We start from the raw sequence: 24,002 nt of genomic DNA, 5'->3' as shown, positions 1-24,002 counted from the left end.
AATACAAAATGGTTGATAATATTCCGCCTTGGCCGATCGTCCCAGTTTGATCAAAATTGAGTCTAAATTGATCGGAATGGCTATTCGGTTGTTTGCAGATTCGATCATTTTGATCAAATCACACATCAATAAAAAAATGTAATCAAAGTGTGTATGGCCATCATTACCCATAACACACATTCCTTATCCCCCTGCAGGGCCTGTGTGGATATGAAAGAGTTAATTCATGGTGACTGCGTCCTGGTGCTGGAACAGCTTTGTTTAAAGCAAATGCATACATGAGAAATGTTCCCATAAGGATAAGGCATATTATGCTCAGTGTTAATTATTATCATAATTATTACTGTAAAAAAAGTTTCTTTTGCTGTCATTATAAATTGTAGTTAAATAATTAAAAACATAAACTACAAGGTGTTATATTTAAATGAGTTCCTAATAATATTCAGAAACCTGAAATGTAGAAGTTCTGAGAAGATGTGGGGGCGAGCGATTGGCGTGATTGGAGGCATGCTGTCACCCAATGTTCCCAGTCCCTGGATATAGTCCACTGTGTGATTGCTTCCAGTTATTTCATTTATGGACAGTGCCCAGAGGACTGTGAGACCGTATTAACCACTTCAGCTCCGAAAGGTTTAACCCCCTTCCTGACCAGGTCATTTGTATCTCTTGATGGTTTATTAACCACTTAACCCCCGGACCATATTGCTGGTCAAAGACCAGGCCACTTTTTGCGATTCGGCACTGCGTCGCTTTAACTGACAATTACGCGGTCGTGCTTTGTTTTCCAAACAAAATTGACGTCCTTTTTTCCCCACAAATAGAGATTTCTTTTGGTGGTATTTGATCACCTCTGCGGTTTTAAGTTTTTGCGCTATAAACAAAAATAGAGCGACAATTTTGAAAAAAATGAATATTTTTTACTTTTTGCTATAATTAATATCCCCCAAAAATATATTAAAAACTATTTTTTTCCTCAGTTTAGGCCGATACTTATTCTTCTACATATTTTTTGTAAAAGCGTTTACAAAATAGGGGATAGTTTTATGGCATTTTTATAAATTTTTTTTTTTTTACTACTATTGGCGGCGATCAGTGATTTTTTTCGTGACTGCGACATTATGGCGGACACTTCGGACAATTTTGACACATTTTTGGGACCATTGTCATTTTCACAGCAAAAAATGCATTTAAATTGCATTGTTTATTGTGAAAATGACAGTTGCAATTTGGGAGTTAAACACAGGGGGCGCTGTAGGAGTTAGTGTTCACTTTGTGTGTGTTTACATCTGTAGGGGGGTGTGGCTGTAGGATTGACATCATCGATCGTGTCTCCCTATATAAGGGATCACTCGATCGATGCAGCCGCCACAGTGAAGCACAGGGAAGCCGTGTTTACATACGGCTCTCCCCGTTCTTCAGCTCCGGGGAGCGATCGCGACGGAGCGGCTATAAACGAATAGCCGCGCCGTCGTCCCGGATCGTTCCCCGAGGGGATCCGCCCGCCGCACGCAACGGAGGGGGTCCCGATCGGACCCCCCACCCGCTAGAAGGCAAGGACGTATATATACGCCCTTCTGCCTGTCCGTGCCATTGTGCGTATGTAAATAGTCGTGCGGCGGGCGTTAAGGGGTTAACTGACAACGTGGCTCCCAAACAAAATTGGCAACCTTTTTTTCCCATAAATAGAGCTTTCTTTTGGTGGTATTTGATCACCTCTGCGGTTTTTAGTTTTTGCGCTATAAACAAAAATAGCGTCAATTTTGAAAAAAATTTATAATAAATATCCCCCAAAAATATATAAAAAAAAAATTTTTTCCTCAGTTTAGGCCGATAAGTACTCTTCTACATATTTTTTGTAAAAGCGTTTACAAAATAGGGGATAATTTTATGGCATTTTTCTTAATATTTTTTTTTTACTAGTAATGGCAGCGATCAGCGATCAGTGCTATAAAAATGCATTGATTACTATACAAATGCCACTCACAGTGAAGAGGTTAACACTAAGGGGCGAGGAAGGGGTTAATCATGTTCCCTGGGTGTGTTCTAACTGAATGGGGGGGGGGTGGACTGACATGGGGAAATGACAAATCGCTATTCATACATTGTATGAACATACGATCGGTCATTTCTCCCCCTGATAGGACCGGGAGCTGTGTGTTTACACACACAGCTCCCGGTTCTCGCTCTGTAACAAGCGATCGCGGGTGCCCGGCAGTGATCCCGACTGCCGGGCACGCGCGTCGGCATCAGGGGCGAGCGGGGGGCGAGCGCCCCCCTATTGGCGACTGGGAGAGGTGACGTATATTTACGTGCTCTCGCCCAGCAGAGCCGACCTGCCGCCGTATAACTGCGGCGGCTGGTCGGCAAGCAGTTAAACAGCGTTGCACTAGGGGACGTTGCGCTCTGTTTTTTGTTTTGTTTTTGTGGTTGTCAGTTTCCTGCTGGTATATGGAGCTGCGCGGCGTGGTGCGCATCTTATTGTGTTAACTTTGTTTCTTTGGATGGATTCTAGAGACATTTTGGCTCAAAGGAGTTACTCTTCAGTGAGACTTTTTTAGTGATTTTACTTGCACCTCAAAGATCTTTTGGACATTAGCCCTAGTATGATATGCTTGTCTTCGTTTTTTACAACTCAATATTGAACCCTACAGACTAATGCCTCGTACACACGACCGGTTTTCCCGACGAGAAAACTTCGATTTTTCAGATTGGTCGGAAAACTGATGAGAAAACTGCCCGGAAAAAAATTGGAACCTGCTCTATTTTTTCCCGTCGTGTTTCCCGTCAGTCTTTTTCTCGCCGCGAAAACCGCTCGTGTTTATGCTTTTCCGAGGGGAAAAAACGGGCATGCTCAGAATCAAGTATGAGACGGGTCTGTTAAAACTAGCGTTCGGAATGGAGATAGCACATTCGCCACGCTGTAACAGACTGAAAAGCACAAATCGTCTCTCACCAAACTTTTACTAACACGAGGATCAGCAAAAGCAGCCCAAAGGGTGGCGCCGATTGAATGGAACTTCCCTTTTATAGTCCTGTCGTACGTGTTGAATGTCGCTGCGCTTTGGACGAGCGTTTTTTTGACTGAACGTGTGTATGCAAGGCAGGCTTGAGAGGAATCACGTCCTAAAAATGTGTTAGGCATGTTAGGAAAACCAATCGTGTGTACAGGCCATTAAAGTTCTTGTGCGTGTAAAGGCAGGCGTCCCAATACTTTTGACAATAATGTGTATGTGGCAGCATGGTGCTAAAGCCCATAAGTATGCTGGCTCATATATGCATACAGTACATCCATGAGCAAAAGATTAATCTTTACAATTCTAAGTGTAGCGCCCCCTTGCTTTCAGCATCGGCGCTACGCTAAAGTTAATGGGGAATGGGAGAGTTACCTTGCTCCCATTCATAATTCGTTTGAAATTTAGGACCTCTGTCATTCCAGAAATGTCCACTGGGTCAGTCTGCGGTCCAGGGATGTGGTGTCATCCCTGGCCGGCAGTTGGCGCCAGAGGGGTTCTGGCGGAGTAAGTCTCTCCAGCAGCCAATCAGAGGAGTTTTTCCCTCGCGGGCATGCTGGGGAGGAGTATATCTGTGACAGGTGTCATGTGTTCTAAAATCTTCGCGGGGCCAGGTGCGGCATCCACCTTCAGGGACCCCGCCGGCATGGCCCGCTTGGCCAAAGCTGCAGTTCGCCTCAAGCCTCATCCGGAGGAAAAGGGGGACCCCAGTGTCTTGCTGGGTTCCCCGAACTATTGAGAAAATCCCAAGCTGGGATCGGGTGACCGGACCACTGACAGGTATGCTTGCTGTCGTCCGGGGACCTATATAGAGGAGTCTACTGGGAGGATTCGCTCTCTTTATCTATGGAATCCCTTTACTGAAATTGGCCTGTGGCAGAGGCGCTAGAGCCGGGTCTGTGAGAGGGGCCTGTTCCTCCCAGGGAACTAAGTGACGCTTCGACTGCCAGGCCCACTATTAGGGTCTGTCCGGGGGCACTTTACCCACTCTGAGTAGAGTGGCGACGGGTTACAAGTTGGTATTATACAGAGCAGTACTGACTGCTCCATTTAACATCCAGGCCTGATACCGCAAGGTTCTCTTCTCTTTCTTTCATCAACCTAGTCCTTCCCAAAATGTGTTGATGTTGGCCGTGTTTGACCTGGAAAAATAAAGCATTGAAAAGACCCTTATCCACTGACTGGACCTTCGCTCATTACTTCTGTTCTCACAAATACACCCCTAGACATCGCCAGGGTAATTAAATAGGCCGATCCCAAATCAATCAGCGTCTCCTTCAGGGGTAGCGCTACATAAGATAGACATAAAACCTTGGATAGAATCATAGGCGTGCACACAGGGTGTGCTGGGTGTGCCTGGGCACACCCTAATCACACTGTGCGACGCAGATTCCCCTGCTGAATGCTACTACCCCCATGTTAGCTGAGGTTACAAAGAAAGGAACTGGGGAATCTCTGCCTTTCTCTGTTATTTCACCAAAGCCCCTTAATGGGGCTCCTAACAAATTGTAAAAAAAAATACAATTGTAAAAAATAATAACAAAAAACGACTGTCACCAATCTCACCCCTGCTGACACCATCCACTGCGTGTGTTTGAGCTTTGGGGTGCACACCCTAATGCAATAGGCTGCGCACGCCTATGGATAGCATTAAACATTGGGAAAAAAAATCAAAACAGTCTACCTCCCCTTCACAAGGTTATATTTACTTCTAAATCACGAATACACCAAATATTCAGTGTGTATGGCGATCAATATGACATCTCAGGAGGTCTATATATACAGTAATAGTGACAAAGCTGTACCCAGTGATTGTCATTTGTGTCCTCGCTCACATCTAATTCTCTCCATGTGAACTTAATCAATTGCTTCATTGACAATGTGCCCGATCAGGCATTGCAATGGATTAACAAGGCTTTCCCCGCTGCCAGCTCCTCTTTTCCTTGAATGGAAGGTTAGCTTTGAATGAACACATTAGCTCCTTACAATGCTGAATGAACTCAGTCATCTCCATGTGAAGATAAGGTAAATGGCTTGGCCCAGAACCCGTGTTTCTCCTCTCAGAAGATTTATGGCAGACCTGGGACCTGTGACGACAGTGGCCGCTTCTTCAGCCTAATGATTTGTGCCCCATACAGTGAATTTATTACTGAATGCAATGGCCTTGATTGAAAGTCACGGTATCTATACACAGGCTGTCAATTCTTCAGTTGGGGAATATATTTATTCTACAATTACAGGCTGAACATGTTATTATCCCGTTGACGTAAATTGAGTTTTTAAAGTGAAGAATATATCGTTAAAGAGCAACGGCTGGCAATAAATAAATGGGCCTTAATGAGTCTCTAATGATATAAGGACACCATGAGTGTCAGAGGTCAGAGAGTGCATTTACTTTGCCAGTAAGAGTCATGCTCAGATATAATTAAAGGGGAGGTTCACCCTAAAAACTACTTTTTTTTATTACACTGGCCCCCCACATTACAATACGATTAAGGCTATTATTTTTTTTTTTATGCTGTACATACCTTTGTACAGCATATTCACCCGTGGCATCCGGGTTGCGAGTCCCGCGGGAGTGGGCGTTCCTAACATGTCTGCGATTGACGTTTTGCCCAAAAACGAGCTCCCCCCCCGTCGCGTAAGCCGGGTCACGGTTGGCGAAAGGAGCCAAACGTCAAATCGGCGCTATACTGCGCATGCGCATTGCCGTTCGGCTCCTTTCGCCAATCGTGACGCGGCTTACGCGACGGGGGGAGAGCTCGTTTTTGGGCAAAACGTCAATCACAGACATGTTAGGAACGCCCACTCCCGCGGGACTTGCAACCTGGATGCCACGGGTGAATCTGCTGTACAAAGGTATGTACAGCATCAAAAAAATAATAATAGCCTTAATCGTATTGTAATGTGGGGGGCCAGTGTAATAAGAAAAAGTAGTTTTTAGGGTGAACCACCCCTTTAAAGTGTGTAAACCCTCACCTTGTAACACAACTCATTCAGTTTAAAATAGAAATGAAAGGCAAAACATTTGAGTGTACATTATTATACTTTAAAATTATAAGTACTTTTTTCCCCATTTTCCTCTGTTCTCAGCTGCATGAGAAGCTCAGAAAGCTGCGGGAGGAGAAACATCAGAACACTGGTCTTCCCACTGAATAGATGTTGGGGGGGGGGGGGGGGGGGCGTGTCAGCACAAGTCTGATCATTGGAACATAGCAGGCTGAGTTCCCAGCACAGCCAGAACACTGACCACTGCCTAGCCTGGAGTTTTTTTTTTTTTAGAAAAGCGGATGGACTGGCAGGAACACTAGTTATTCCACACCAAGGAAAAAATACAAATAGAACAGGATTTTTTTTTAAACAAGTACATTGTACAATAGACACATATCAGGAATATGAAATGTTAGTGTAACATATAATAATAAATACAAAAATAAACGTTATTTTATATAGCGCTTTTAACCACTTCCATAACAGGCCATTGTAAAATGATGCCGGCAGGAACATCTCCTCCCTCCGGGTGGACGTCATATTATTCTCGCGGGCTCCTGGGGGCCCCCGGAGGCCCACAGTGTGGCGATCGGGGATGAGGCATGTCCCTCGGACACAGCCCATCCCCAATCATGGTAAAGAGCCAATGAAATTTACTCTCTGTGCGGGTGTGCTGTCGATCCAAAGATTCTCTGTTCCATGTTTTCTGCTGCAGTGGCAGGGCGTGCACCCCACCTCACAGAAGCAACATTGGAGTGTTACCAATTGTATCACCTGTGAGCAACGGTCTTTCTTCCTCAGCCCATCAGATTACCCGAGTACCTGTCACCAGCTTATCAGAGTACCCGAGTACCTGTCACCAGCCCGTCAGAGTACCCAAGTACCTGTTATTAGCCAACCAAAGCACCTGAGTACCTGTCAACAGCCCATCAGAGTACCTGAGTACTTATCACGACCCATCAGAGTACCCGAGTACCTATAAAGACCAATCAGAGTACCCGAGTACCTGTCACCAGCCCACCAGCGTACCTATCTCCAGCTCATCAGAGTACACTGAGTACCTGACACCAGCCCATAAGAATACCCGAGCACCTATCTCCAGCTCATCAGAGTACCTGAGTACCTATAAAGACCAATCAGAGTACCCGAGTACCTGTCACCAGCCCACCAGCGTACCTATCTCCAGCTCATCAGAGTACACTGAGTACCTGTCACCAGCCCATAAGAATACCCGAGCACCTATCTCCAGCTCATCAGAGTACCTGAGTACCTATAAAGACCAATCAGAGTACCCGAGTACCTGTCACCAGCCCATCAGAGTACCCAAGTACCTGTTATTAGCCAACCAAAGCACCTGAGTTCCTGTCAACAGCCCATCAGAGTACCCGAGTACCTGTTACCACCAAAGCTCTATTTGTGTGAAAAAAAAAGGATACAAATTTTGTTTGGGTACAGTGCAGCATGATTGTCATTCAAAGTGTGAGAGCGCTAAAAGCTGAAAATTGGCCTGGGCAAAAGAGGTAAAGGGGGTATAAGTGCCCTGTATTGAAGTGATTAAAGGTGGCTTCTCAAAGCGCTTTACAAGAAATACATAGGATTGCATGAAGGAAAAAGGGACAATTAAATGAAAGCTTGTCTAAAGAAAAACATTTTTAGATTTGATTAAACGAGTTTAGAGAAGTTTTGAAGCATAGCAGAAGACTCTGTCCCCCACTGAGTGTCGGTGACTAGGGGGGTACACACACCTAACCAGAATTTGAGGAGTGGAGGTTAATTTTTTTACAAATAAATATGTGAAAAGTGTGGTGTGCATTTGTATTCAGCCCCCTTTACTTTGATACCCCGAAATAATATCTAGTGGAATTAATTGCCTTCGGAAGTCACCTAATTATTAAATGGATTCCACCTGTGTGTAATTTAATCTCAGTATAAATACAGCTGTTCTGTGAAGCCCTCAGAGATTTGTTAGAGAATCTTAGTTAACAAACAGTATCATGAAGGCCAAGGAACTCACCAGACAGGTCAGGGATAAAGTTTTGGAGAAGTTTAAAGCAGGGTTAGGTTATAGGGAGACCTAACTAATTAAGACGCCATTGGCTGCTTGAAACCAAATGTTTGTCACCAATTAGGTCAAGGGGAGGGGGGAAAGGGGATTTTGGGGGGGACTATTCACGGCACTGGTTAAACACAGTATAATAAAAATAACAAGTATTTATTGAACATAAAACAGGTATCATAAAGCAACATTTAAAAACAATCCCCACATTGCACAACAGTAAGTTATACACAAACTATATCTGCATGTACGGAGTTGATCGCCTCGACCGGTTTCGCGGTAGTGTACCGCTTCTTCAGGAGGGGGTTTGTCTACAAGATATGCATAAAACGTATAAATATACAAGCAAGTTTATACAATAATTGTAAACATTTTATAACATAATCCAAGCAGCATGCCATATAATGGAGTGAAGAACTCACCCAGACTGGTCAATTGATCGAGCCAGGAACCCAGTTGGAAACCTTCTTTGGCGCAAGGAGGGGGATATATTTATTTAGAACGGGCTCTATTGAGGAATAAAATTGATAGTTTCATATGTAGCAAGGTGGTCAGTTATTTAATAGGGTGGGGATCACCGTGGAGTGTGTGGGAGTGATGTATCACAGTGACGAAAGTTGATTAAGGAGAGTGAAAGATTGGGAGTGGAGTGAAAAAAGGGGGAGTATAGGGGGAAGGGGGAGGGGGTTGGTATCAGGACAAGGGAGGGGAAGGGGGGGGGGCCAAAGAGAAGAAGGGGGGGGGGGGGGAGGGGGGAGGGAGAAAGGGAAAAGAAGGGGACAAGGAAGAGTAAAGGGAGGAGGGAGGGGAAAGTGGGTATATGTAGTGACACCATATTATTTTTTCTTCACTCTCCCCCTCCTCCCTCTTCCCTATTCCTTTCCTGGGCCTACCCCTTTCCCCCCCCCCCCCCCCCCAAACCCTTTCCCCCCCCCCCTCATTCTCCTTTTTTCGTCTTTATTTCACCTCAAGTCCCGTTCCCCCCTTCCCCTCTCTCTTCTATTCCGTTTTTTCTTTTTACCCTTTCCCCTTATCCCTGTCTATTCCCCTCTCTCTTTCCCCCCCCCCCCCTGTCCCCATCCTCCATCTCCCTCTAACCATTCCGGCCCCCCCCCCCTTTCTTCCCCCCCCCCCCCTGTTCTGTCTTCCTGCCCCTTTCCTTCACTACTAACTTCTTCAATACAACTTTTTCTATCTCAGTATTTTCAGAATACTTTACTCTTATGGTGTCACTACATATACCCACTTTCCCCTCCCTCCTCCCTTTACTCTTCCTTGTCCCCTTCTTTTCCCTTTCTCCCTCCCCCTTCCCCCCCCCTTCTTCTCTTTGGCCCCCCCCCCCTTCCCCTCCCTTGTCCTGATACCAACCCCCTCCCCCTTCCCCCTATACTCCCCCTTTTTTCACTCCACTCCCAATCTTTCACTCTCCTTAATCAACTTTCGTCACTGTGATACATCACTCCCACACACTCCACGGTGATCCCCACCCTATTAAATAACTGACCACCTTGCTACATATGAAACTATCAATTTTATTCCTCAATAGAGCCCGTTCAAAATAAATATATCCCCCTCCTTGCGCCAAAGAAGGTTTCCAACTGGGTTCCTGGCTCGATCAATTGACCAGTCTGGGTGAGTTCTTCACTCCATTATATGGCATGCTGCTTGGATTATGTTATAAAATGTTTACAATTATTGTATAAACTTGCTTGTATATTTATACGTTTTATGCATATCTTGTAGACAAACCCCCTCCTGAAGAAGCGGTACACTACCGCGAAACCGGTCGAGGCGATCAACTCCGTACATGCAGATATAGTTTGTGTATAACTTACTGTTGTGCAATGTGGGGATTGTTTTTAAATGTTGCTTTATGATACCTGTTTTATGTTCAATAAATACTTGTTATTTTTATTATACTGTGTTTAACCAGTGCCGTGAATAGTCCCCCCCAAAATCCCCTTTCCCCCCTCCCCTTGACCTAATTGGTGACAAACATTTGGTTTCAAGCAGCCAATGGCGTCTTAATTAGTTAGGTCTCCTTATTTTATATACTAATTGGGATGAAGGCACATATTTACTTCTTATACTTCTAGTATAAAAGAGACCATACTCATCCTTTTTTCTAGGGTTAGGTTATAGAAAAATATCCCAAGCTTTGAGCATCTCACGGAGCTCTGTTCAATCCATCATCCAAAAACGGAAAGAGTATGGCACAACTGCAAACATACCAAGACATGGCCGTTCACCTAAACTGACAGGCCGGGTAAGGAGAGCATTAATCAGAGACGCAGCCAAGAGGCCCATGGTAACTCTGGAGGAGCTGCAGAGATCCACAGCTCAGGTGGGAGAATCTGTCCACGGGACTACTATTAGTTGTGCTCTCCACAAATCTGGCCTTTATGGAAGAGTGGCAAGAGGAAAGCCATTGTTGAAAGAAAGCCCTAACTAAGTAGTCCCGTTTGCAGTTTGCGAGAAGCCATGTGGGGGACACAGCAAACATGTGGAAGAAGGTGCTCTGGTCAGATGAGACCAAAATTGAACTTTTTGACCTAAAAGCAAAACGCTATGGCCCGGATTCACAAAGCACTTGCGCCAACGTATCTCAAGATACGCCGCATAAGTGTAAATATGCGCCGTCGTATCTCTGCGCCGGATCCATAAAGTAAGATACGCCTAAAAATAGGCTTCATCCAGCCGACGTAACTTGCCTACGCCGGCTTAGCGTGGGCGCAAATTTAGGCTGGACGCATGGTGGCGCTTCCATTGATCAGCCATTCAAATATGCAAATGAGGAAAATACAGCGATTCACGAACGTAAGTGTGCCCGACGCAGGCTACGACTGGTGCGCGTAAGTTGTACGTCCGGCGTAAAGTTAAGCCCCATAAAGGAGGTGTAACCCAGCAGCAGACATGCAAACGTCTGCACCAAGGAATACAAGCCGCTGTATTTTACGTAGGACGTGAGTCTGGCTGGGCGTAGGATATGTTCATGTCGTAGGCAGTGATCCGGCGTATCTTAGGAAGTTGTTCTGACGTGGTTGTGAGCATGTGCAGGGGGATGCGTCCACGGCACGACGCATGCGCAGTTCGTTAAACGTACTTGGCGTTCGGACCATCATTTGCATGGGGTCAGGCCTCATTTGCATGGGTTTGCATGGGTCAAGCCGACTTCCTCCTACGCCGGCCTGCGCCTTCGAAACCTACGCCACGCCGACGCAGCGTGGGGAGCACTGGCTTCCTGAATTCCATGCTTGCCTCTCTGCGCTGCGTCAGCGTAGCGCACAGGGTGATACGCTGTGGCGGCGTAATGTGCGCCTGCTGTCTGTGAATCCGGGCCTATGTGTGGCAGAAATGTAACACTGCACATCACCCTGAACACACCATCCCCACCGTGAAAAAACCTGGAGGTGACAGCATTATGCTGTGGGGATGCTTTTCTTTAGCAGGGAAAGGGAAGCTGGTCAGAGTTGATGAGAAGATGAATGGAGCCAAATGCAGGGCAATCCTAGAAGATAACCTGTTAGAGTCTGCAAAAGACTTGAGACTGGGGTGGAGTTTCACCTTCCAGTAGGACAACGACCCTAAACATACAGCCAGAGCTACAATGGAATGGTTTCGATCAAAGGATATTCATGTCTTAGAATGGCTCAGTCAAAGGCCAGACCTAAATCCAGTTGAAAATCTGTGGCAAGACATGAAAATTGCTGTTCACAGATGCTGTCCATCCAATCTGAGCTTGAGCTATATTGCAAAGAAGAATGGGCAAAAATGTCACTCTCTAGATGTGCAAAGCTGGTAGAGACATCCCCAAAAAGACTTGCAGCTGTAATTGAAGTTCTACAAAGTATCGACTGAATACAAATGCACACCACACTTCTTAGATATTTATTTGTAAAACATTTTGAAAACCATTTATCATTTTCCTTCCACTTCACAATTATGTGCCACTTTGTGTTGGTCTATCACATAAAATCCCAATAAAATACATTTACGTTTTTGGTTGTAACATGACAAAATGTGGAAAATTTCAAGGGGTATGAATACTTTTTCAAGGCGCTGTATGCGAAGACTGACGGGTAGCCAGTGCAAGGACTCCAGGGTAACATATTCTTTAACACTCTGTACCACCCTTCATCTTTAGCAGCTACCTTCCCCTTAAAGGGTCAGCTCACCTAAAATGGATATGATGTTGTTTGGTGAATGGTAGATAGCTAAAATATCTGACAGATTCTGATTTGTCTTTGGGGCTCTGTTGGTAGGATCTCTAGGTTTGCTGCAATTATCAGGGGGTTCCTATCTCCCAGTCCCCTCACCACCAGTGTAGAGGGGGGGGGGGGGACTGACTACCAATGTAAAGGTGCATTCCTCCCCCAACTGACCATCAGTGTAAATGGGCACATCTCCGGTTACCAAATTGTTATTTGGAGCACAATGATCATCCTTAACACAATGTTGGAGTGGAAATAGGATTTAAATAATTTTTGAGTTGATCTGGACATTTATTTATTGTTTGATTATCATATATATACTTTTTTTACTATTTTACTCACTGCATTTAGAGAATTTGTGCACATGTGTAAAGCGAAGCAATTTACTAATACACATTTATATACGGTTCTATTTGTTAATGGTCACTCCCATTCCCATAGACACACTCCTAAACCTTGTGGACGGCCTTCCCAGAAGAGTTGAAGCTGTTATAGCTGCAAAGGGTGTGGCTGCACTTCTGCTGTTCTCCAGTAAGGCCTACTGATCCAGGGAGCTTGATTACTCCCTATACCCAGAGTGGATGCAGGAACCTGGGCTGGACCCAGGGGAAGATCTCCCGGATGGCCAGAGTACCGGTCCTCCCATACCAGTGTTTAAGGCCTTGGTAAATGGCCCAGCTAAAGGGGAAAGCCTGGCAACATACAGAAAGAAGGTTTGTGCCAGGATTTCGAGAATCGCCAAGGAGGAGGAAGTACTGGCAAAGTTGAAGATTGACTTCAAGCAAAAAAAATTCGCAAGTGATCGGCTGCATAGTTCCAAGAGGAGACAGATGCGGCCTGAGTTAATGGCTTTGGAGGCCAAAGTGGAAAAGCAGAGTCTGCTGGTGGCTACATTGAAAGAAACCAGCGGTGCTTTCAAGGAGAAATATGGCAACGATGATCGCTTCCGTGCAATGCGCAGAGGGGCTATAGAGGCCAGTGGAGGACAGGCATCACCAGAGTGCGAGAAGCCAAGGTCAGTGCAAAGCAAAAAAGTTTCTGTGGGCTCGGATTGTGTTTCTGGCCAGCACGCTGGAAAATCTTTGCATTCCAAGCCAAGTACCAGTATGCCTGAAGACAGTGGTGAAAGCTCTGGCACACAGGCTGCAGGTGATCAGCAGTCAGGTGTTTTGTCTGGCAGTATGTCATCGGGCCAAGAAAGTTCTGTGCCCTTACCACCGCAGCAGGAGGCTATGGAGCAAGATGATCCATCTGAGCCTGTGAAGGGAGCAGGTATGATGAACTTCATTGCAGAAATGGAATCACCATTGCATGGTCGCAAGTTTGCAGTGTCTGGATCATCTGAGGATGAAGAGGAGGATAATGGTGTCCCCCCAAAACCTTTGAAACATCAGGTGAAAGTAAAAGCAGGTTTTGTTCAGAACTTGCCTATACAACACAATGGAGGTGTAGTTCCTATGGATTGTGCAGTAGAGGGCAGCGCAGAGCAAACTCATCTCCTGGCTGAGACTTCCACCTGTGTACAGCCAGCCAGTGAAGGGTGTGTGGACTCTGCTGTGAAGAGTGCTGATAAAGACATCACTGTTGGTAACCCTTCAGTTACTGGTAATGAAGGTAGAATTACCAAGGGCAATGTAAATGACATTTCTGTGTCAGAAGTCTCTGCTCCTGACAATAATGTTTAATAATGACGCACACGCCGACGTGTGCGTCATTGACGTAAAGTCGTATTCAAGAATGACGTACCCGATGGGAAAAGACGACGCGGACCCGACGCCATACTTAACATGGCATACGTGGGACTGGCGTAAGGTTACCCCTCATATAGCAGGGGTAACCTTGCGCTTACGCAAACGACATAAGCGACGGTTACGCGACGCGATTTCGTTCGGGAATCGGCGTATCAGGCTCATTTGCATAAACAAATGAGACCTGAACGTAAACGCCACCTAGCGGCCGGCGGCGAATTACATTTAAGATCCGACAGTGTAAGTGACTTACACCTGTCGGATCTACAGCGTATCTATGCGAAAATGATTCTAGGAATCACTCGCATAGATACGCGGATCAAAAAAGAGAGATACGACAGAGTTTCCTGAGATACTCCGTCGTAACTCTTCTGAGAATATGGCCCTATGTCTAACACTAAATCGAAATTTGACTTCAAAATTAACATTGCAGATGAGTGATGAAGAGCTGCTGCACCTCTCATTTCACCCTGATGATTTAGGGAAGGTGTGCATGACCTGTATATGTTTATGGGTCCATATTGTAAGGACAGGGCACATTTTTACACAGAGGTGGATCACTACTGAATGTGGAGTGCTGCACTGGGGTTGTGGTATCACCTCACATTCATTGTGGAATCACACAAATTGTGCACAATGATATTAGCTGGGACTGTGTTATTTATTTGGCACTTCATATTAGTTTATTGTGTGCTTTAAATCTATTTGGCTATTTTTCAAAAAAATGATTAAAGCGGTGGTTCACCCTCCTTCACATCATTAGACCATTACATTCGGCATCGTAGCGCAAGCTACGGTATGCCGGTCTTAAATTTTTAATCCCCGTACTCACTGTGCTATCGATGATTGAAGAATCCGACTCCCGCGGGGAATGGGCGTGCCTATGGAGAGGGAGGATGATTGACGGCCGGCTCTGGCACGTCACGCTCCCCGAAGACAGCCGGAGTAGGTCTCGGCTATTCACGGCACCTGCGCACAGGCTATGCGCAGGCGCCGTGAATAGCCAAGCCTATTTCGGCTATTTCCGAAGAAGCGTGACGTGCCAGGGCCGGCCGTCAATCACCTTCTCTCACCATAGGAACGCCCATTCCCCGGATTCTTCAATCATCGATAGCACAGTGAGTACGGGGATAAAAAATGTAAGACCGGCATACCGTAGCTCGCGCTACGATGCCGAATGTAATGGTCTAATAAAAAAAAAACATTTTTTTTTTTTTAACAGGGTGAACCCCCGCTTTAATTTATGTTGTATTTTTTATTGATTTACACATTTATTCGTTTTTTTTTTTATCTCAGAAGCACAACACGTATCATTTATTTATGTTGCTGATTTGGTATAGGAATACTGTGGTAGCTACAGTATTGGTGAACACTTATCTTTCAGGTGGCAGCACATGAGAACTTTTTTTATTTGCATAGATAAGCTTTAAATTCATAAGATTATTTAAAAAAACATTCAAATAACTATACTGTACATTCCCTTTACCTGGATGGTTTCCTAATGGCGAGTCCTCCATCTCTTCACTATTTCATTGCTGTCTGACACGTCAACATGCAAAAACTCAGAAACATAATAGATTCAGACCAGACAGGATTCATGCCACAGAGAACAACAGATATCAATCTACGCAGGCTCTATACGAACATACATGCCCACCATATGTATGAGGGATCTAAGACAGTGGCCTCTCTAGATATAGAGAAGGCCTTTGATACAATTGAATGGCCCTTCCTCTGGGAAATACTCAGAAGGATGGGATTTCCATTAATATTTATTAAGTGGATCCAAACAATATATGGGAGACCAATGTCAGCAGTGAAGTTGGGAGGAGGATTGTCATCTTTTTTTCCAGTTATACAGAGGCACGAGGCAGGGCTGCTCTCTCTCTCCGGCGCTTTTCGCAATAGAGCCAGTGGCAGAGGCTCTTAGAACTACATCAAATATTCAGGGACTCCGTTTGGGGGGGCTGGAGGAGAGGGTAGCCCTGTATGCCGATGACATGCTGTTGTTTTTAAGAGATGCGGGTCCATCTCTAGAGGGAGCCTTAGAACTGCTGAATACCTATTCGGTATTCACAGTGCTTAAAGTAAACTGGGGTAAGTCCATATTGTTCCCCATAGACCAAGGAGCACAAAAAAACGTTGACCCGAATTCACCATTGAAATGGGTATTGGAATTTAAATACCTGGGTATAATAATATCTAGACAGATTGAGGTTTTTCGGAAATTAAACTTAGATCCAGAGGTGCAGGAGCTTGGGAGGAGACTAAAGATTTGGGTGACACTACCGTTGTCGCTGTTGGGACGTATAAACTTGGTAAAGATGAAGGTCCTTCCTAAATTTTTGTACATCTTCAGGAACTCTCCACAGTGGCTGCCAAAAAGCTTTTTCACGCAGTTACATGGAATGCTCTCTACATTTATATGGGCAAATAAACCAGCTAGAATTAAACTAAGTACACTTATGAGACCAGAGGCACAGGGGGGATTGGCATTTCCAGATTTTCATAAATACTACACAGCCGCACATTTAGTGACAGCAGGGAGATGGTTGAACCCGACGGGTATGACTCGGCTACAATGTTGGAAGCAGCAGCGGTTCAATCGGTAGAGGCGCTGCAGGGACTGTTGTATAGAGGGATTAAAACAAGGCGAGACTTGACCCCAGCAATGAAACAACAGTTAAGATATGGAAAGCTGTTATAGGAAGAGAAGGAGATTTAAAAAAGAACCTATCCCCAAATACTCCACTGTGGAGAAATCCTCAATTCAGGATCCGGGAGCATGGACTAGATACGGGGTGAAGAAACTATCACAGTTGATACAGGGGGGAAAGTTTCTCTCATATGTGGAAATGAGACAGTTGTGGAACATTCCCGAGAGTTATGTGTTTAGGCACAGGCAGCTCATCCATGCCTTATCAGCCCAGTTCCCAGAGGGGACCCCGCAACTAATGGAATCAGGTGTAGAGCAAATGGTAAAAAGTGGAAAGAGGACAATCTCAAACTTTTTATGTATATTTAATAAATACTACATCCTCGGATATAAGCAAATTAAGGGAAAATTGGAAGAGAGAGGTCCCGGGTCTGGACAATTGGGAGGAAGTATGGAGGTTCCCACTGCAGATATTGATATCACTTCGAGATAAATTGATACCATTTAAAATTATACACAGAAGCCATTATACACCATATAAGCTACAAAAGATCTCACCGACCAATCCTCAGAACTGCTGGAGATGTGCAGATACCCCAGGAGATTTCATGCATATATTTTGGCTATGCCCAAAAATAGTGGTATTCTGGAGAGAGGTTCTGAGAATGATTACCACAGTGACATTAATAACTTTGAAACAAGAGGCGGAGGTCTGTTTGCTGGGATTGGTGGGGGGGAATATTGTCTCGAGGGAAAGGAGAACGCGGGTCGGTCTGTTATTATTCTATGCGAGGAAAACAATAGTGTTAAACTGGAAAAAGCCAGAGGCTCCCTCAATAGCACAGTGGAAAAACCTAGTAAGGGTCCTTTCACACTAGCGGACCGTTCGTCCGCTCATTACAAGTCCGTTAATGGACTTGTAATGAATCCCTATGGGATCGCGTCCGTTAGCGGATGGAGCATCCGCTAGCGTCCGCGTCAGTCGGGATCCGCTTTTCCGAACGGAAGAAACCCTATTTTTCTTCCGTTCGGCGGAACGGATCGGATGCAGACGGACAAATGGTCCGTCTGCAGCCGATCCCCCCCCCATAGGGGAGAGCGGAGCAGAGACAGGGCGGTCTCTGCTCTGTGTGCGGGGACCGCCCTATCCGCCGACAGCTCAGCGGGGATCCCCGCTGAGCTTTGGCGGACACACGGAGCGGACCCAGAAGCGGTCCGCTCCGTGTGAAAGAGCCCTAAACAGCAATCTGACATTATATAGAGAGACATACTGGAATAGAGGACAGGGGGAGAAATATAAGAAAGTATGGGCAAACTGGATAGAGAACTCTATGACAGCGTCAGGATAAAGGGGGTATACTGGGAGGTTAATCACACCATTGGGGAAGAGAGAGAGAGGAATGTATTGTATTGAGTGGGAGGATATTGTATGGATGCTCCGAAGAGAGCAGAGGAATGTAATTGAAATATGAATGTAATGTATATGTATGATTTTATTTTTGTATGGAAAAAATTCAGAAAATTAATAAAGAGATTTATAAAAAAAAAAAAAAACATGCAAAGTCAGATTGACACGGAATAAATTCAATGACATTCTGTGTGTCTGATAGATTGCTCTCTGGGCTGTAGAAGCTATTATATGCTTGAATGCATCTTCTTTATCAAACGCTTGGTTTGTATGTATTTGTCAGCTAAGCTCTAAACATTTTAAATGATGATTTATACATAGTTTAGAATTATACTCAGAGGCTGGTACAGACCAACCTAGAACTAACAAAAAACATCCCCTGTTGCAGCCACTCAACTTTTCAATTGTCACATACAGCGGGGAAAATAATTATTATGCAGGTTCTGTAAGTTTGCCCACTTACAAAGAAATATAGGCCCAGATTCACAAAGCACTTACGCCGATGTATAACAAGTTACGCCGATGTAAGTGCTAATGTGCGCCGTCGTATCTGTGCGCCAGACCCACAAACTAAGATGCGCCTAAAAACAGGCTCCACCCCGCCGACGTAACTTGCCGGCGTAGGGTGGGCGCACATTTAGGCTGGACGCATGATGGCGCTCCCATTGATCAGCCATTCAAACATGCAAATGAGGGAAATACGGCGATTCACGAACCTGCGTGCGCCCGACACAGGCTACGTGAGGTGCGCGTAAGTTTTACGTCCGGCATAAAGTTATTCCCCATAAAGGAGGTGCAACCCAGCAGTAGACATGCAAAGGTCTGCACCAGGGAACACAAGCCGGCGTATTTTACGTTGAACGTGTGTCTGGCTGGGCGTAGGTTACGTTCACGCCGCACACAGTGATCCGGCGTAGTTTAGGCAGTTGTTCCGACGTGGTTGTGAGCAGGCGCAGGGGGATGCGTCCACGTCACAGCGCATGGGAAGTTCGTGATGCGTATCTGTCTGGCGCTCAGCCTATCATTTGCATGGGGTCACACCTCATTTGCATGGGTCACGCCCACTTCCACCTACGCCTTCGAATGCCACGCTGGCGCATCGTTGGGAGCACTGGCTTGCTGAATGCATTGCTTGCTTCTCTGCGCTGCGTTTACTCTACGGCGGCGTAATGTGCGCCTTGCTCTCTGTGAATCTGGGCCGAAGAGTCTAGCATGTTTTATCATCGGTGTATTTTAAATGATAGAGACAGAATATCAGCCAAAAATCCAGAACAAACACATGATACAAATGTTGTAAATCAGGTTGCAGTTTAGTGAGTAAAATAAGTATTTGAACCCCCCCCCCCCCCAAGCAAAACATGATCTAGTACTTGGTAGAGAATCCCGTCGTATCTCTGTTTTAGGGCTGTTCTAACTATGCGACTGATTCATAGAATCAGTTACGCATAGCTAGCCCTAAGATCCGACAGGTGTAATTGAATTACACCGTCGGATCCTAGGATGCAATACTTCGACCGCCGCTGGGGGGAGTTTGCGTCGTAAACCAGCGTCGGGTATGCAAATTAGCAGTTACGGCGATCCACAAAGGTTTTTCCCGTCGTTATGTTGTTGCAAGTTTTTAGATTCGTCGCAAAGATAGGGCTGCTATTAACATGGTGGAAAATTACTCCACCATGTTAAAGTATGCCCGTCTTTCCCACGTCGCTTTTGAATTTTTTTGTTTTCCCGGGGTAAGTATGTTACGCACGTCGCAAAACTTGCGCCTGGAGCATGTGCAGTACGTCCGGCGCGGGAGCGCGCCTAATTTAAATGGTACCCGCCCCATTTGAACTAGGCCGCCTTGCGCCGGACGTGTTTACAATACACCGCCGCAAGTTTCCAGGTAAGTGCTTTGTGGATCGGGCACTAACACTGAAAACTTGCGGCGGTGTAACGTAAACGGGTTTATATTTCTTTGTAAACGGGTTACGTTACGCTGCGCCACAGGTACCAGAATCTGGCCCTTTGTTTCTTGTAGTTGGTTACTAGTTTTGTACACATCTCAGGAGGGGTTTTGGTCCACTCTTCTTTACAGATATTCTCTAAATCCTTAAAGTTTCTTGGCTGTCACATGGCAACTCAAAGTTTAGCTCCCTCCATAAATGTTATATAGGATTAAGGTCTAGAGACTGGCTAGGTCACTCCATGACCATAATGTGCTTCTTCTTGAGCCACTCTTTGTTGCCTTCTCTGTATGTTTTGGGTCATTGTCATGCTGGAAGACCCACCAACGACCCATCTTCAGTGTTCTGGCTGAGGGAAGAAAATTCTCATCCAAGATTTCACAATACATGGCCCTGTCCATTGGCCCATTAATGAGGTAAAGTCAGCCTGTACCTTTAGCAGAGAAACAACCCCAGAGCGTAATGTTTCCACCTCCGGGCTTGATTGTAGGGAGGGGAAATGTTAAGGCTGATTATTGTCCTTGCCCATGGTAAACATATGACCCGATTTGCAATGGTGGTGGAACCCTTCTACACATAAATACACATAAATACTGCATTTCTTTGGGCATAGATGGTAGAATGACATCAGTCAGGAGTTATGCTTCTTGATTTATTCTGTGATATTTGGTGGCTCTTGGTGTGTGAGTGTAGAATAGTGATGTTACCCTCTGAATTTTGTGAATGACATTTTGATTGCTGATGTTGGTACAATTTTTGGGGGGAAAATCATGATCATTTGGAAATACTAAACACATACAATTGTGACTCATTTAAAATTTGCATCAGCAATGGTATGGTTTGTGAAGACACCTGTGGGAGTTTCGGTAAAGATTTTTGTGAGATGGAGATCAACAAGTAAGAGAGACAGAGAAAAATATATTTTACCAAAACATGAAAACATTACACACTACTAGCATTCTTAAAAACATAAAATATGAAGACAATTTATTTTAGAAAAATAAACAGTTCATCTCAAAATTAAAATGTATTTTTTTGGTGAAGTAACAATTGTACCATTTTGATTTTGCATGTGCATTTGGCTATATAGCGTAAATTTTCACGCTCAAAAATGCATTTTAGCCAAGCGTTAATTTGCGTGTTTACTGTAGCTCTTTGTAAAAAATTAATGGGAGTTAAAATGAGAGTATTTTGCATGTTTGAACATACAGTATACACTTGTGATGGTACATAGTTGTGAAGAGAGGGGGAATATATCTCTAATGCCGCGTACACACCATCAGTCAATCCGATGAGAACGGTCTGATGGACCGTTTTCATCAGACCTAACCGATCGTGTGTGGGCCCCATCGGTTATTTATCCATCGGTTAAAACATTTGAAACTTGTTTTAAAATTAACCGATGGATACCTAACCGATAGAAAAAAAACGATCATCTGTAGGCACGTCCATCGGTTAAAAATCCACGCATGCTCAGACTAAATTATGAGACGGGAGCGCTCGTTCTGGTAAAACTAGCGTTCGTTATGGAGTAAGCACATTCATCACGCTGTAACAGACAGAAAAGCGTGAATCGTCCTTTACTAACACACAATCAGCTAAAGCAGCCCCAAGGGTGGCGCCATTGGATTTGATCTTCCCCTTTATAGTGCCGTTGTACGTGGTTTACGTGACCGCGTTCTGACACGATCGTTTTTTTAACCGATGGTGTGTAGGCACAACTGACTATCAGTCAGCTTCATCGGTTAACTGATGGAAAAATCCATTAGACCGTTCTCATCGGATTGACCGATCGTGTGTACAGGGCATTAGACTTTCAATGATATTTCAGTTTTATATATCACTTTATTAAGCAGTTTATCTTTAAACAATATAGCACATATTTACTGTAAGTACCATTTAGGCTATCATATCATGCTCAAAACGTTTATTTCCTTGTGCAATTCCCATGTTTCTAGCAAGAGTAATAATTTGGACAGTCTCTGTTGTCTGGGAGCTATAGTGAATTTAATTTTCGCTCTAATTAGCGCGATTTGGCTATTCTGAGAGTATTGAATCGCACATTAGCATATGCACGCTATAGTAAATCAACCCCATATGTGTGTGTGCATGTGTATTTATACTGGCGGCATCAGTAGAGCAGTGGATGGTGTGAGTAGGGCAGTGGATGGTCGTAGTTTTTATTTTTAATATTTTTTTACAATTTTATTATTTGTTTTTTACAAATTCTTTTAGGAGTCCCGTACACACCTAGCAGACCATTAGCTAGATTCAGAGACGTTTACTCTGGCGTATCAGTAGATACGCCGTCGTAACTCTGAATCTACGCCGTCGTAAATTTAAGCGTATTCTGAAAACCAGATACGCTTAAATTAGGCTAAGATACGAGCGGCGTAAGTCTCCTACGCCGTCGTATCTTAGGGTGCATATTTACGCTGGCCGCTAGGTGGCGCTTCCGTTGTTTTTGGCGTAGAATATGCAAATGAGCTAGATACGCCGATTCAGAAACGTACATGCGCCCGGCGCATTTTTTTACATCCTTTACGTAAGGCTTTTTCCGGCGTAAAGTTAGTCAAACAAAAAGCTGGCCTAGCCAATGTTAAGTATGGACGTTGTTCCCGCGTCGAATTTTGAAATTTTTACGTTGTTTGCGTAAGTCGTCCGTGAAAGGGGCTGGACGTAATTTACGCTCACGTCGAAACCAATACGTCCTTGCAGCGTACTTTGGAGCAAATGGTCACTGGGATATGTCCACGGACGGCGCATGCGCCGTTCGTTAAAAATGTCAATCACGTCAGGTCACGAATCATTTACATAAAACACGCCCCCTCATCCTCATTTGAATTAGGCGCGCTTAGGCTGGCCCATTTACGCTACGCCGCCATAACTTAGGAGGCAAGTGCTTTGTGAATACAGCACTTGCCTCTCTGACTTACGGCGGCGTAGCGTAAATACGATACGCTATGCCGGTTCAAAATTAGGCTGCCCTACCTGAATCCAGCTACATGTGCGCAAGCAGGGCCGATCCACCCTATAGGCTTACTATGCAAGCCGCTTAGGGCCCCGCAAAGCTGCAGGGGGCCCCCCAAATTACTAGAGGCCCTGCCTGGTGAGAAGTCATTTTTGGCCCCTCACCCCGCTTCTCAACTCGCTGGCTGCATGGGAGAAGAGGTAAGAAGTCAGCACCCCCGCCTTCTCACTTTAATGTAAGATGCCAGTTCCGATAGCAGAACACCCCCTCCCCCTGCTTCTCAACTTTACTATTTAATGTGACGTGTCGCTGTCGGCAGTGCCCTCCCCCCCACTTCTCAACTTTAATGTGACATGTAATTTTGCTTAGGGCCCCAGGGAGGTCAGGATCTGCACTGTGCGCAAGCCTATGTGCCAAATCGGCCCCACTGCAGCTTCTCACCTTTTCACTTGCTACAAAATTATTTGTGCAATCTGGTGACACCCCAGAGGAGATTGAGGAAATTCTTCTTCTTGCCTGTACTAGATTAATGACATCCAGGGCTGGCCTTAGGTGTTCAGGCACCCTGAGCGAGCTAATCCTGTGGCGCCCACCCCCCCCCCACATCTTCACCTCTCGCCCCCAAGACATTGTGCAATTAGCCGCCCCCCTGAAAGTGCCGCCTGGTACATTGGTGCCATTGGGTCCCATGTGAGCAACTGACTGCGACTTGCATTCTGCGAGCTGTGATGGCCGAACGGCGCCCCTGTTGCCCATGGCGCCCTGTGCGGCCGCACAGCTCGCACACCCCAAAGGCCGGCCCTGATGACATCATCTCAACCTAGGCACAGTTACTTGATTGGGGGGTCAAGGATGGTGTTTACAAGAAAATAAAGTCCATAAAATATGTTTAATGCATAAGGATTTTTATAGGAAACTGCTATTGAAATAAATTGTCTGGTGACAGGATCTCTTTAAATTAAACAACTTGTTTGCTGTAATGACTATTTGTGTATGGTATTGAAGGT

At 45.2% G+C, this 24,002-nt stretch overlaps 1 protein-coding gene across 1 annotated transcript in view; it reads right to left on the bottom strand.

Moving 5' to 3' along the window:
- LOC120924479 (octopamine receptor-like) overlaps positions 1–24,002 on the bottom strand; it is a 143,223-nt gene that overhangs the window by 61,415 nt on the left and 57,806 nt on the right. The window lies entirely within an intron of this gene.

This window comes from Rana temporaria, chromosome 1 (genome assembly GCF_905171775.1).
Source record: "Rana temporaria chromosome 1, aRanTem1.1, whole genome shotgun sequence".
Taxonomy (NCBI): Eukaryota; Metazoa; Chordata; class Amphibia; order Anura; family Ranidae; genus Rana; species Rana temporaria.
This window is presented reverse-complemented; position numbering and strand designations above follow the sequence as displayed.